The sequence below is a fragment of the Zootoca vivipara genome, chromosome 12, assembly GCF_963506605.1.
Source record: "Zootoca vivipara chromosome 12, rZooViv1.1, whole genome shotgun sequence".
Lineage (NCBI taxonomy): Eukaryota > Metazoa > Chordata > Lepidosauria > Squamata > Lacertidae > Zootoca > Zootoca vivipara.
This window is the reverse complement of record NC_083287.1, coordinates 9,497,195-9,503,194: the sequence shown is the minus strand read 5'-3', so window position 1 is coordinate 9,503,194 and position 6,000 is coordinate 9,497,195. Positions and strand designations below refer to the sequence as shown.

At 42.9% G+C, this 6,000-nt stretch overlaps 1 protein-coding gene across 4 annotated transcripts in view; it reads left to right on the top strand.

The window, feature by feature from the left end:
- The first annotated feature begins 1,205 nt into the window (after positions 1–1,205).
- ARPP21 (cAMP regulated phosphoprotein 21) overlaps positions 1,206–6,000 on the top strand; it is a 223,874-nt gene continuing 219,079 nt past the window's right edge. For all 4 annotated transcript variants that reach the window (XM_035129801.2, XM_035129800.2, XM_035129799.2 and 1 more), the window contains exon 1: positions 1,206–1,399. The gene's annotated coding sequence lies outside the window, so the exon portion shown is untranslated. The remainder of the gene's footprint in view (positions 1,400–6,000) is intronic.

The following is a 6,000-nucleotide window of genomic DNA, read 5'->3' as shown; positions in this document are numbered from 1 at the left end:
GACCATTACTTTTGGGGGCAGAATCCGTACTTCATATCAGAATCAGGCCTTTAGTATGGTGACACCTACCCACTGGAATTTGGTGCTTGCTAAAGACAACCTTCTAAATGGAGAGCTTTAATCTCACCTGATAGGGACCCAGGTGGCGCTGTGGGTTAAACTACTGAGCCTAGGGCTTGCTGACCACAAGGTCGGCGGTTCGAATCCCTGTGAAGGGGTGAGCTCCCGTTGCTTGGTCCCAGCTCCTGCCAACCTATCAGTTCGAAAGCACGTCAAAATGCAAGTAGATAAATAGGGACTGCTACAGCGGGAAGGTAAACGGCGTTTCCGTGCGCTGCTCTGGTTCGCTAGAAGTGGCTTTGTCATGCTGGCCACATGACCTGGAAGCTATACGCTGGCTCCCTCGGCCAATAATGTGAGATGAGCGCGCAACCCCAGAGTCGGTCACGACTGGACCTAATGGTCAGGGGTCCCTTTACCTTTACTAATCTCAACTGATGCATGTACTGGATTTAAAGTAAATTTATGTATGTGTTGTTATAGTAAGGTGTGTGTGTGTGTGTGTGTGTGTGTGTGTGTGTGTGTGTGTGTGTGTGTTATCTGGTTATTTTAAAGACTTGTTTTATACATGTAATATATTTATACATTTATACGTATATGTTTTTATTATATTTTAAATCACTCCATAATATATCAAGGGAAACAATTTGCAAATGAAGTAAGTTAATGTTGTTTCCTAGAGATCCTTTTCAAAAGCCTTTGCATACCTCTGGGTGGGTTGTGATTAGTGTGCAGAAGTTGTGGAGTGATGGGGGCAGGGGAGAAAAACTGCAGTTGAACTGGGAGGTATGGTTGAACTGGGAGGGTGCTCTCCGAAGACAGCTTAACTTTTGATTCCAATTTGAGCTAGCAGAGTTCACCCATTACTAATGTTGCCCATTTTAAATGACCATCTGTAGTTTAAGATAAAGCAGTATGGATGTAAACTTTTTTTTTTGTAAGTGCCTATCTTCATGCATCTATACAAACCTGCTTCTCTGTGCAGAGGCACTGACTTCCCCATTTTTCAAAACAGACATTTCATTGGTTAATATTAGCCGAACAGCTGATTGTCAAATGTGTACGAACGATAACAGGTGCTAGATCAACGCAGCGCCTGGAATCTGGCACGGCCTGATATTGCCGCTGGCACAGGCCTCCACTATTCTATCAAGACGTGCCTTTGCGACTTTCCTGTGGTGCCCTGCCCCTTACATATCTGTCTCGACTGCTGAAGGAACACATGCCATTCATGGTGCTTGCTAAAAGGCGGCCGGTGGGAGAAAGGAAGTCGTAACTCTTTCAAAGATTAGAAACAAGCAACATTTCTTGGTGGAACTCATGCTGTCTTCTCAAAGGGGTAAGGAGGCTCTTGTGAATGGTGGAATGGTGTTGAGGTCATACAAAGAAAGTTTCTGAAAGAGGGGTCGAAGGAGACATACTAAATGTCGGTTGTGCAATTATTTGAGTGCAGATTCCTTTTTAGCGGCACATGAAATTCAGTTCATTCTTTGAAAAGCCACACTGCCTTTTATACCTTTGCATTGAAATTGTGTATTATGCAGCCTCTCATGGTTTGTGAGTTATATGAGGTGTCTCGTTTTAGAATGCAAATTCCCCCTGCTATTCCAATGATGACCAAGTGTTGATCATACATTTAATAACGACGGGCTGTGATATACAAAGATATGAACTAAATGGAAGGGGAGCACCTGTCTTTTCAAGGGCAGATGGCTTGAAAGCTCTCAGTCCCTTAAAGCCTAAGACTTGAAAGCTCTTGGTGGTGAAAGTAAAAATCATACTGGAGGTAGGGGCATTTAGGTTAGATGAAAACTGGGAGAAATGTTGGCATCAGAAGGTGCCATGTGGTTTTCACTACGCAGATGCATTAGATAGATGAGATAGCTTCAGTGTGTTAACTGACACTGCATAGCTGTCATGGTATGATTGCTGCAGTACGCAGGCTTAGTTGATTCAATTTTTATATTTGTGATTGGTTTTTCAAGGCTGCTTTACATGGGAATGTATATTACTGGATTATGCAATCTAAGATGATTGCCTACTTAAACAGTGAACAATCTACCCTTGGTGATGGCAGATGTTGGATTCAGAATGAATCTCTTTAAATCAGATATATTGGGAGGGCATCTGGTATGCATCTTAGATTAAGACGGAGGTATGGTAGAGTCGGGAAGCTGATCTGCATGGAGGTATGGAACCAATATTGGATGGCGTTTCATGGCCCCCGAAAGTCCAGCTTAAGGGTTCTACTGCCCTCAGTGCTATCAGGGCTTCCCTAGCTGTACCCCCATCTAGAGAAAGTGGACCTAGCCACAATCATTCTTGACACCATTACATTCATGCTTGGCTACTGTAATGCACTCTATGTGGGGCTGCCTTTGAAGATAGCTTGGAAGCTTTGGCTTGTGAAGAATGCAGCTGCCTGGTTTCTTGTGGGTTCCAAGTTATTGGAGCAAATAACACAACGTATGTACCAGCTGCATAGGTTGCCAGCGCATTTGCAGGCCCAACTTAAGTTGCTGGTTGTTAGTTAATGGTGGTAGTAATAATCATACTTAAATCATTTGGGGGGGGATGGGGGGCAGTTGTATCAGCAAGTTTAAAAGACTTGAACGGTGTCCAAAAAAGTATCATGAACTTGCAAGAAAATGCATGAATAGGAGAGTTAGTGTAAAAAGACAGGTGGAAGGAGACTTGAGAAGATCCAGAAGCACAGGGGAGGAGCATAGCTGCCAAGTTTTCCCTTTTCTCGCGAGGAAACCTATTAAGCATAAGGGAATTTCCCTTTAAAAAAGGGATAACTTGGCAGCTATGGGGAGGAGATTTCTTTGTTCCAGGTAGTAATGGGCATCCAGGTGGGTCCTGAATGGCAGTTGGAAGCAGGGCTTGAAAGACCTTATCAAAATGAGAGTTTGTAACCTTGATGCACAGCCACACCATGAAACTAAATGCAGAGGGTGTGTAGACAGGGATCTCTTAAAATCTACCTGTCTCCTTTCATTTTTAAGCTAAATTATGGAGGTTACATAATCTTGAGTTTTTAGCCATTTGTTTTTGAGTTCCAGAAACTTAGATTACCTAAATTTTAAAACAATTCATAGACAGCCCATTTTTATCCGAGCCTTTAGCTCAGTTCTAAATTTAAATGGCTGATTACGTTAAGCCAGGCAGTGGGTCGTATTCCAGGTTTAGCTGTAACAGCTGAGTCATCTGATCTGACTAACTAGCCCTAGGATTAAGAGTGTGTCTCACCCCCTAGGCTCAATTATTGTCTGCAGCAGGGGGCAGAATAAGCACACTGTGCAGGAGCTATGGTTATCTATGTAGAGCAGGGTTTCCCAAACTTAGGTCTTCAGCTGTTGTTGGACTACAACTCCCATCATCCCTAGCTAGCAAGACCAGTGGTGAGGGATGATGGGAATTGTAGTCTAGAACAGCCAGAGAAGTTTGGGAAGCCCTAGTGGGAGCCATTGTGGTAGAGCATGGTAAGCTGAGAGCATCAGAGCTTGTTTGCTGGGAGAGTTTAACACGCAATGGAAAATCCATTTCATAAAAAGAGGATAGCACAGAATAATTAATTATTATGTTACTGTTCTTCATACCCCATTTTTCTCCCAAGCTGTTCAAGGTGGCACACGCACACATGGTTTATTTCCCTTATATATTTAGATCAACCCTCTAAAGTAAGTTATAGTTCTATGTTATAGTTCCTGAGCAGGGATTTAAACCTGAGCCAGCCCGGCCCTATCATTAGGAAATTTGAGGCAGCTGCCTCAGGTGGCAAATACTGCACAGCAGCAGCAACACTAGAAATTATAGTTAGGAGGTCCCTGGAAGCTAAATTCAGGTTGGTCAGTCAGTAGAAGACTACTGACACCTTGTTGCAGAGTGAAGTGTCCTGCTTCCGGTGACACCATGGTGAGTGGACGAATATATAAAGGCAGGAATAGTGAAGCAATATTTGTTTGCTATAGCAGGGAGGCAATGCCAGCTGCTCTAATATCATGCATATACCCATATGAGATTTGATATTGCTGTGACTAACCAGGAAGGACAGAGATCTTGTGGGGGAGGGGGAATGGATAGCTCAATGAAAACATCAACTTGGTGTGCAGTGGCAGTAAAAAAGGCAAAGTAAATGTTGGGAATTATTAGGAAATAAAACTGGCAGTATCCTTTTAGTGCTATTTCTCTTGTTCTATTGCTTTTGTGCCGGATTGTCAGTTTGCAGGGTTGGTTTGTTTTTTATTTAGCTCTGTTAAATGTGATTTATTTGAGCATGTTATAATTTGAGACTGTGGTTGGACATCTTACACACACCCTTTAAGGTGGAATGGCTGAATATAAATGTTTCAGATATATGAAATATGATGCAGTCACATTTTGGGATTCAATTCTGGTCCACTCACCACAGGATTGTTTCCTGGGAAAGACAGAAAAGAGCAACTGAAATGATGAGGGATGGTGGATGCCATGGGAAGCTCTTAGAGGACCCTCCCGCCAGGAAGCTGGATGAGACCATTGTGGTCTCTCTTAAACAAGACTGTAATATCACAGGGAACTCCTGACTCTACAAAGGCACAGCTAACTTTAGTGCCACCTGTATAATGATACTATCCACTTTGAGCATCTTAACTACAAGGGAAGGGTAATAAAGTGTTTGCATTTTTTTTTAGTTTGGAGGGGAAGATGATTAAGGAGTACACTATATCAGTTTATAAATTTATCGATAGTATGAAGAGCTTACGGAGGAGAAAGAGATTTCTCTCTCTCTCTCTCTGTGTCTCATTATATTAGTATTTCAGACCACTCATTAAAATTGATAGGCAGAAGGTTCAGAATAGACAAAAAGAAGCACTGTTTCACACAAAGCATCGCTAACTTTAGAAACTGCTGCTGTGGGATGAGGTTCTGTGCAAAAGCTTTGCTGGCTTCCTTTGAAAGGACAAGACCAATTTAGAATGGATTGGGCTTCCACCACGATGCTCAAATCCCTAAATATCTGCCAGTTCAAGATAGCAGAAATGGACAAATGGCCAGATGCAACATTTTTCAGCTTCTTGGGCCTGTGGAAAGTTGTAGGTACTAATGAATGAGTCTTTGAAACTGAACTTGAGGGCCATGAGTTCGGCGGGGCTCCAATCCTGGAGACAGTGGTGACGTACAAAAACAAGAACAAAGAGGAGCAAAAGAAGGCACAGATTTGCATAACTTTGCATATGTTAACTTTTGTGCCTAGATGCAGATATAGAATTAATGGCTAAGTTTTAAAGAGAAATGCCATAGTGTGGAAGGTGAGCTGTGTGTCTGCTCCATTGGCTGTCCAGATGCATAATAATAATAATGATAATAATAATAATAATTAATAATAATAATACATTACTTATATGCTGCACATCTAACTGGGCTGGCCCAGCCACTCTGAGCAGCTCCCAACAAAAATAGTAAAAATGCAATAAAACATCAACCATTAAAAACTTCTCTACACAGGGCTGCCTTTGGATGCCTTCAAAAGGCTGTATAGTTATTTATCTCCTTGACATCTGACTGGAGGGCATTCCACAGGATGGGTGCGACTACTGAAAAGGCCCTCTGCCTGGTTCCCTGTAGCTTGGCTTCTCGTAGCGAGGGAACTGCCAGAAAGCCCTTGGAGCTGGACCTCAGTGTCCGGGCTGAACGATGGGGGTGGAGACGTTCCTTCAGGTATTCTGGACCGAGGCCGTTCAGGGCTTTAAAGGTTAGCACTAACACTTTGATTTGTGCTTGGAAACATACTGGGAGCCAGTGTTGTTCTTTTATGCCAACCATAGACGGACAGGTTCAAGGTCCTGCTCTCTCTTCTTATGCGTCTTCATCTTCAAACAGAGAACTCCTGCAAAAAGAGGATTGTCCTCTGCAAAGTAGGACATGTGGCCATCCTAAGCACTAAAAAGGAACTGG